Raw genomic sequence first — 10,392 nt, 5'->3', positions numbered from 1 at the left:
GTAGTACTTAGCACCGAGAGGGAAATTTGGTATTTCCCCAAACCTATGTGCCACCATAGGGTTGTTTGATGATGATATTACTGGCCATAGAGCCCGATTGTGATTATTACAGTTTTAAGGTTGTAATCCCTGGCAAAGAGTATGACGTTTCCGCCAACGGGGGTTTTAAACATTGGTTTTCCATGTAGCTCGTGTGGGGTTGTTGGTTATAGGAAACTCCCCTGTCCATAAGAGTCATGTTTATTAAAATACTGAGTCACTCCGAGTTTTGATGTGGTAAGTCAAGTTCCCTATGATGATCTATAATAATTTATTAGGTTTTTCTCTAATATTTCCTATCTAAGATATTATGAGGTGCATGATTCAATGTCACTCAAGCCAGGTGTGTCATTATGGTCCGTATGTACGTTTTTACTAAATTTATGATATTGTTTATATTTTGCATGCGCCCCTACATACTCAGTATGTATCTTGTGCTGACCCATATATTTCTCTATGGGCTATATTCTTACCATGATGTAGGTTCAGGTACTCAGCCAACCGCGATACTGATATCTGAGTGTCGCATCTACGTTTCTTCAGTAGTGATTCCTCATGGTTTGAGGACCAAGTTGCTAGTTTTGGTGCTATTTTTTTGTAATCCCTTTGGTCTATTGAGTCAGTTGAGGGTTTGTCCCAATGGCTCGTTGATTTCGCTGTATAGAGGCTATCTCAGACTAGTGTATTCTTGGGTTGGTTTGTGTATAGACATTCCATATATGTACAGTCTAACAATATTCTGTGCCATGTATGATATGGTATGATATGTACTTATATATATATCCTTAGCGTAGCATGTATGTTGTTGTGTTGGAACCCAAGGGTAGTGTTTTGGCTTAAAGGGTTAGCTTGAGGCTACGTGTAGACTTGGGCACCGTGTGGCATCTCAGAACAATAGTTCGGGTCATTACAAACTTTTTATCAGAGCCTAAGATTGTGAAAAGTCCTAGGGAGTCTGACAAGCCGCGTTACGTAGAGTTTTGAGCATCGAGGTATAGCGCACTACACTTATGATCAAGGGGCTACGGATCATTCTAGGAAAAGTCATTTCTTTCTTTTTACAAGAGTCTATCATGCTTACAACTATTTTCTTCTACTGTTAATTCATCCATTCTTATGACAAAAAAGGCCTCCACATCGAGCTCGCGAAAATAACAACCAACCTCAACCCATTGATACATTATATAAGATGGTATCCCATGCTGAATTTCGAGCAGCTTTTTAGATACTAGCCTAGGCAGTTACCGCTAATACTCAGGCCAATGCTCCACCTCCATAGGAAAATAAATCGGCAGCAGCACGAATTCATGACTTTATACAGATGAATCCACCAGAGTTTCATGGGTGGAGAGCAGGTGAGGACCTGCAGATGTATGTTGATAAAATGAAGAAAATTACACAGATTATGAACGTTACTGAGGAAGAAAGTATGGAGCTAGCTTCTTATTATTTAAAGAATATTGCCTATGACTGGGTGCAGATGTGGAATAAGGGTAGATAGGAAGATACCGCTCTGATGACTTGGCAATTGTTCCAAGATGTTTTCTTGGATAGATTCTTTCCTTTTGAGTAATGGGAAGCTAAGATAGAGGAGTTTATGAATTTGACACAAGGCACCATATTGGTTAAGGAGTATTGTCTTAAGTTTAATCAGCTATCGAAGTACACTCCCAACATAATGGCTGACTCGAGGACTAGTATGAGAAAGTTTCTAACTGGGGTGTCAAGTTATGTGGTGAAAGAATGTAGATCTGCTATGCTCAATAGGGAGATTGATCTTCCTAGGTTAATGATTCACACCCAACAGATTGAGTCAGACAATATAAAGGAAAGATAAAGAGTAAAAGGGATTAAGAGAGTCAGATCGGAGCAACAGGGGTCTGGTCAGACTAGATTATCTAGAGGGAGTTGCCTTCAGTTTTAGAGACGTCCATTTATACCTGTTCCTTCCTCAACTAGTGCTTCTGTATATCGGGGTAGGAAGGACCTCAAGAATAAGTCGGTACCTTCCAGGTCTTAGGACAGTGTAAGCAACTAGCCTTATCCTTCTTTGTGCGTTAAGTGTGGTAAAGACCATTTTGGGGAGTGTTATATAGGCTAGTGGGGCTATTTTGGTTATGGAAAGTTGGGCCACATACTTAGAGATTGCCCGTATACCAGACAGTGGAGTCGTGATGCCCATCCCCAAAGTCAGGCTACTAGTGCCCCATCTCCTGCAGCCCGTCTAGTTCCTTCTTAGGGTGCTTCATCTAGTACTGCTAGTGGTCAATGCCAGAATCATTTCTATGCTACACTACCTCATCAAGAGTAGGAGGACTCTTTTGATATTGTCACTGGTATGCTCCGTGTTTTCTATTTTGATGTATATATGTTGATGGACCTCGGTTTGAGTTTTTCTTATGTTATACCTCTGGTTACTGTAAATTTTGTAATGGATCCTGAACTAAATTTTGAGCCTATTTTGGTTTCTACTCTGGTAGGAGAGTTTGTCATTACTAAGCGGGTGTATAAGAAATGTCCTATTACTGTCTTCATCAGGTTATGTATGCTGATTTAATTGAGCTAGATATGGTTGACTTTGATATCATTCTGGGTATGGATTGGCTTCACTCATGCTATGCGTCTATTCATTGTCGTGCTCGTGTGTTCAAGTTTTAGTTTCCTGATGAACCTATCCTCGAATGGTCTGGGAGTTATGTAATTCCTAAGGGTTGTTTTATATCCTATCTCAAAGATAGGAAGTTGATTTCCAAGGGTTGTATCCACTATTTCGTTTGGTTTAAAGACACTAAGTCTGAAACCCCAACCATTCAATCAATTAATGTTGTTAATGAGTTTCTTGATATCTTTCTGAAAGATCTCCTTGGAGTACCTTTTGATAGAGAGATAGAGTTTAGGATTGGCCTTCTTCTCGATACTCAACCTATTTCCATTCCTCCGTATCGCATGGCTTCCGCGGAACTTAAAGTGTTGAAGGAGCAATTGAAAGATCTTTTAGAAAAAAACTTTATCAAACCTAGTGTGTCCCCGTGGGGTACACCTGTCCTGTTTGTGCGTAAAAAAGATGGTTCTTTGTGGATGTGTATTGATTACCGACAACTTAATAGGGTTACTATCAAGAATAAATATCCGTTTCCTCGAATTAATGATTTATTTGATCAATTGTAAGGTGCGAGCTACTTTTTGAAGATAGACCTCATATCCAGTTATCACCAACTTAAGGATAGGGAATGTGATATCCCCAAGACATCCTTCCAAACCTATTATGGTTATTGTGAATTTCTAGTGATGTCTTTCGGGTTAACTAATGCTCCAGCAACTTTCATGGATCTTATGAACCACGTATTCTGGACATCTGGATTTATTTGTAATAGTGTTCCTTGATGATATTCTTATTTACTCCCGAAGTGAGGGTGATCATGCGGATCATCTCCGAACCATGTTGGAAATTCTTCGAACTCATCAGTTTATATACTAAGTTCAGTAAGTGTGAGTTCTGTCTGAACTCTGTAGCCTTCTTGGGTTACGTTGTTTCTTCCGAAGGTATTAGAGTTGATCCTCAAAAGATAGAGGCTATAAAGAGTTGGCCTAGACCTATTTCTCCTTCTGATATCCAAAGTTTCTTGGGTCTAGCTAGTTATTATCATCAGTTTTTTTGAAGGGTTTTCATCTATTGTGTCTCCTATGACCCGTTTGACCTAAAAAAGGTGAAGTTCCTGTGGTCCAAATTTTGTGAGAAGAGTTTTCAGGAGTTAAAGACTCCACTCACTTTAGCCCCTGTGTTAACTTTGCCTGATGGTGTTGATGGTTTTGTGGAGTATTGCGATGCTTCCAGAGTCAGTTTGGGTTGTGTATTGATGCAAAAGGGCAAGGTTATAGCTTACGCTTCCAGGCACCTAAAGCCTCACAGGAAGAATATTCCTACCTATTACCTTGAATTAGCTGTCATAGTTTTTGCTTTGAAAATCTAGAGACAGTATTTGTATGGTATCCATGTCGACGTCTTCACGGACCATAAGATCTTGCAGTATGTATTCATCTAAAAGGAGTTGAATCTTAAGCAGAGACGATGGTTAGAAATATTGAAAGATTATGATATGATCATGCTATATCCTTCGGGCAAGGCCAATGTAGTAGTAGATGCCCTTAGTCGGAAGTCCATAGGTAGCGGAGCACATGTGGAGATTGGTAAGAAGGAGTTGGCCCGTGAGGTACATCATTTGGCTAGATTGGGGTTAGGTTGTTTGGTGATGCTAAGGGTAGTATAGGAGTGAAAAGAGGTTTCGAATCGTCTTTAGTTTTGGAAGTGAAGGAGAAGCAAGACAGGGATCCTACCTTGATCAGGTTAAAAGAGTCAGTTAAAGACCAAAAGGTGGAGGTTTTCTCCCAAGGGGGAGATGGCATTTTGAGATTTCGAGAAAGATTATGTGTTCCTGATGTTGATAACTTGAAGCAGAGGATTATGGAAGAAGCGCATGGTACCCGAAACTCCATCCATCCTGGTGCTACCAAGATGTACCATGATTTGCGAGAAATCTTTCGGTGGAACGGTATGAAGAGGAACATACCAGAATTTATGGTGAAGTGTTCCACATGTCAACAGGTTAAAATAGAGCATCAAAGGCCCAGTGGCGTGATGCAAGAGTTTAGCATTCCTACTTGGAAGTGGGAAGAAGTGAATATGGACTTCATAGTTGTTTGCCTCCTTCTCTTCACCATCATGATTTGATTTGGGTTGTCGTAGATCGGCTGACGAAATCAGCTCATTTCTTGACTGTGCATTCATCATATACAACTGAAGATTATGCTAGAATATATATTCGGGAACTCGTCAAACTTCATGGAATCCCTTTGGCTATTATTTCTGACAGAGGTACTTAGTTTACCTCTCAGTTTTGGAAATCCTTCCAGAAGGGTCTCGGTACCCAAATTCGTTTAAGTTCTGCTTTCCATCCGCAAACAGATGGTCAGGCCGAGCGAACCATTCAGACTTTAGAAGATATGTTGGGGGCTTGTGTGCTTGATTTTAAAGGTAGTTGGGATGAGCATTTAGCATTAATCGAGTTTGCTTACAATAACAGTTTTCATGCTACTATTGGAATGGCCCCGTTTGAAGCTTTATATGGTAGAAGGTGTAGATCACCCATTGGTTGGTTTGAAGTTGGTGAGGCTGCCACGACTGGACCGGATGCGGTGTTTGAGGCTATGGAGAAGGTTAAGTTAATTTGAGAAAGGTTGCAAATTGCCCAAAGTCGTCAAAAATCATACGCAGATGTAAGGAGGAAAGACCTTGAATTTGATGTTGGTGATTTAGTGTACTTGAAAGTTTCACCCATGAAAGAGGTGAAGATATTTGGGAAGAAAGGGAAACTAAGTCCCCGTTACATTAGTCCCTATAAGATTGTGGATTACATTGGGAAGGTAGCGTATAAGGTTGAATTGCCCACAGAGTTATCTAACGTCCATCCAATTTTCCATGTTTCTATGCTTAAGAAGTCTATTGGTGATACTGTTGTGATTGATCCTTTCTAAAGCTCGGGTATTCAAGATAGTCTTTCATATGAAGAGATTCTGGTTGGGGTTTTTGACTTTCAAGTTCGTAGGCTAAGAAACAAGGAAGTTCCTTTGGTTAAAGTGCTTTGGCTAAACCAATCCGTGGAGAGTGCTACTTAGGAAGCCGAAGTAGATATGTATGCCAAATATCCCCACCTCTTTCCTACGAATCTTGAGCATGTCAAAGGTATTGTTCTCTTTTGATTTAATCCTTATTGCTATGTTTATCTTGGCTTGTGTGTTTTCTAAGATATCCGAAAAAGTCTAGAATGGAGTATATGCTTGGGCAAGATGATTTTTCTCTATATACTAATTTTCATAATATTCTTGACCTACCTATCAACATTCGAGGGCGAATGTTTCCAAGGGGGAGATGATGTGATGCCCCAAAAAAATTTTCCGTTAAGATCTTGGACGAAAATGTGTTGAGTTCTATTCTTTATCATGATTAATAATTTTTCTGTGTGGAATTTCTGGATATGCGAACTGTCATCACGTAGAGCATCGAATAATCTTTCCAATGATATATGGATCATCCAAAACGGACACTCGAGTAATGTGTTATGATCATTCTGATCTAACCATAAATAGTGGTGAACAGTAAATGTGCAGGAAAAAAATACTGAGGCCAGGAGAATTTTAGGGTCAACTTCAAACGATCATAACTCCTTTTACATAATGATCTTTGTGAGATACTAAATATGAACAAAAATCTCTGAAAGTCCTCTTTCCAATGAAATTGGTTTCATCCAATTTGGCCATCGGAGAAAAAAGTTATGATCGATCTACTTCATCCTATCAAAACAGTCCACCAAAGGACAGATTTGACATTATTTGATTTTTAAGGGTATTTTGGTCATTTCTACTCAAATCCATCCGGGTAAACCATGGATTTAAGTCCATTAAGAGCATTCAATAGCTCAATTTTCTCCAAAATTTCCTAAGGCTCAAACCCCAATCCTACTACTCCAAATTTCATCCTTCTATGTCTCTTGATTGAACCGGAGAAATTTCAAATTGATTTGGGATTCGCGCCCTTTATTTTCGTGAATAAAATTCCGGAGTTGGAAATTCATATTCATCTTCCATTTTTAGGTATGTGGGGCTTTGAACAAGATTATCCTTTTGGTCTTGTGCCCGATATTTTTGTTGAATTACATTGACATGAGATTTTACATGTTTTACCATGAATTGGAAATATGGTTTTATATCTTATATTATTGTCCATGAGCTATGGGATTATGTCATCCGATATGTTTATGATGTTGAGATGGAATTATGTCCAAAAAGTATTTGATTATAAGAGTATGATGATTTAATTTGTTAAGCCTTGATTTATACTATCATTCCACTATTTTCTTATTATGAATTTATAATTGTTATTGGAAATTCTATATCCCTATTATGGGTTGATGTCTCAAGTACCTTTAAATGAGAGTTGGATGGCAAATTGAGAAATGTTGATATTGAAGTTGCAATGAGTCTTGGTATTTTTCAAATGGTTTTGATGAGTTAAATTATTGAAAATATTACGTATTGAGTCTTCATATCCTTGTCCAAATATCGAGTTGGTTATGGTTCAACGCATTGATACCTTGTTGATGTTGAGAAAGATTAAAATATTTTGAGCTAAAATGTGTTGAGTTAGGAATCCACAAATATAAATGAGAAAGAGATTTGATTTGGTCTTTATGATAGACCCTTGTGATGTTGTGGTGGATTTCCTAACGCGTTTTGAGCTTGTCGGGTTGTAGTACTTAGCACCGAGAGGGAAATTTGGTATTTCCCCAAACCTATGTGCCACCGTAGGGTTATTTGATAATGATATTATTGGCCAGAGAGCTTGATTGTGATTATTGCAGTTTGAAGGTCATACTCCCTGGGAAAGAGTATGACGCTCCCGCTAATGGAGGTTTCAAATGATGGTATTCCACGTATCTCACGTGGGGTTGTCGGTTATAGGAAACTCCCCTGTCCATAAGAGTCATGTTTATTGAAATACCGAGTCACTCCAAGTTTTGATGTGGTAAGTCAAGTTGCCTATGATGATCTATAATGATTTATTAGGTTTTTCTCCTACATTTCCTATCTAAGATGTTATGAGTTGCATGATTCAATGTCACTCAAGCCAGGTGTATCATTATGGTCCGTATGTACTTTTTTATGAAATTTATGATATTATTTATATTTTACATGTGCCCCTACATACTCAGTAGGTATCTTGTGCTGACCCATATATTTCTCTATGGGATACATTCTTACCATGATGTAGGTTCCGGTACTCAGCCAGCCGCGACTGTGATATCTGAGTGCCACATCTACGTTCCTTCAGTGGTGAGTCCTCATGGTTCGAGGACCAAGTTGCTAGCTTTGGTACTGTTATTTTGTGATCCTTTGGTCTGTTGAGTCAGTTGGGGGTTTGTCCCAATAAATCGTTGATTTTGCTGTATAGAGGCTATGTCAGACTAGTGTATCGATGGGTTGGTTTGTGTATAGACATTCCATATATGTACATTCTAACGATATTCTGTTCCATGTGCGATGTGATATGATATGTACTTATATATATATACTTAGCATAGCATGTATGTTATTCTATTAGAACCCAAGGGTAGTGTTTTGGCTTAAAGGGTTAGCTTGAGGCTACGTGTAGCCTTGGGAACTGTGTGGAGTCTTGGGATGATATTTCAGGGAATTACACTAAGGCTGCTAACCTATTAGCCTCCTGCTAGTCTGCCATTCTGGCGATTAGTTGCGGTTTCAAATTAAATAATAATAATGTTTCTCCGGAACTTCGGGTTCTTGGTATACACCACAAAAGTCCTTCAGCAAACAAAAACAAAAAATAAATTCAAAACGAGGAAATTTGACTAACAGTCAATTAGAGCATAAAAACTTCAATTTACAATCGTATTCCCCGGTAACGGCGCCATTTTTTATAACGCTCAAACTACACCTCTCTTATAAGAATGTAAGAGATCGTTGTCAATATATAACCCAACTATGTTGGGGTCGAATCGCATAGGGAATATGGTGTGAATTTGAGTTATCTGTGGGTTAGACAACTGATAGTTAGCAATTTCCTGTGAATGTGGGTTTTTGGAAAGGTAGCAAATAATTACTTCTCAATTCAGTGTTTGAAATCAATATGCTAAGGGAAGCCAGAGTTATGTTCATTATAGGTGTTGGGATTTGACAGACTCTAGTAATAGTTCAAGATTCTTGTGGTAGGTAGGAACAACAGACTATCCTTGTTGAAGTTATGTATAAATGTTTCTCAACCTATTTAGACATTTAACCACCGAATTCTTTCAAACTTAGGGAATTTATATTTCATAACAGGATGTTATCTCAAGATAATTAATCTTGTTACAACATTAATTATTAAATAGAAGTTTGATGCTTCCAAGTCCCTATTGATAATTCGCTTCTTACTAGGGTTGATTTCTTATCTCGAGCAACTCACTAGTAAGCAAGGCCTATTGTTTGCAACCAATAGTCAGAATATAAAACAATGGAATTAACAAGAAGTTTCTACCACCGTTAGAATTTTGAACATTTAGTTACGTTACAAACCCAAACCCATAGATTCCACAACTCAGGTTAAGGGAATTTAGCTACTCATAATATAATAAGCAAGACAACAAGTTGAATTCATAATTTGATAGATGAACTTATAGCAAGATGAATAGTAACAAGTATTTCTCAGATTTGACCATAGTAGAAAATCCCATAAAAAGTAATAATAATCTCTCCAAATGAAAACTATAATGTTGTAGAGAAAACTAGAGAGAAAACTTGATGAAAACATGAAGTTCAAGATCCTCAGAAAAACCCTAAATTATGCCTTAAATACATCAGCCTAATTATGGAAACAAATCACATATTACAGATCTTTTCTCACACAAGTGACGATAAAGTGTGACACCTCTTCAGGAGTCTGACGACTTATTAGAAATGTTGTCAGCTTCTTCTCCAATTTTGATGATTTCTGCCTTAGGCTAACGATGACACTCTGATGGCTTATGAGGATTCTGGCAACTTATCAGAATTATCATCAGGTCCTCTTCTACTTGCCTTGGGATGATGGCATTCCTAATGGCTTATCAGGGAATGTCATCACACTTCTACTCCCACTACCTCACACTGTCTACAGCTGGCGATGATTTTTATAACTTATCACAAAGTTTATGACTTATCAAAATTGTCATCTCTTCTTCACTTCAAATCCCATTCTCTGTCTAAGGATGAAGGCAACTCTGATAGCTTATCACAATGCTGACGACTTATTAGACAAGTTGTCAGCTATACTTCCCTCTCTACTTGCTCAGAAATCAAATCTTCTACTTTCATTAATGTTGGTTCTCTTGTATCTTGACTTTTACTTCAATATCAAAGAGAAAACAATCAAAAATGATAAAATTTACTTAAGACTTTGCAATTATTCTCAGTTAAAAGCCTCAAATGTGTTAGCATCTGTTCACACATCACAAATTATTTTGTAAGCAGCCCTATATCTATTTTGAGTAGTGCAATTAAATTAGCACCAACTCTGTACTCACTAGCAGCTCCAATGGCATATGTAATAGCACCGTTATCAGCCTACCAAGCATGCCATCCTCAGTTAGTGACAGAGATTTTGCCTAGCATTTCCTATGCCATATCCCAATATAGACGCATAAATGCACCTCCTGATATAGTGTTAACCATCGCGCTAGAGCTGATATCCAGAGATCTGTAAAATATCTCCAGCAAATTAGACCCTCAAATATGGTGATTAGGCACTATGATTAACTTTTT

Source organism: Capsicum annuum, unplaced genomic scaffold (genome assembly GCF_002878395.1).
Source record: "Capsicum annuum cultivar UCD-10X-F1 unplaced genomic scaffold, UCD10Xv1.1 ctg75635, whole genome shotgun sequence".
Lineage (NCBI taxonomy): Eukaryota > Viridiplantae > Streptophyta > Magnoliopsida > Solanales > Solanaceae > Capsicum > Capsicum annuum.
This window is presented reverse-complemented; position numbering follows the sequence as displayed.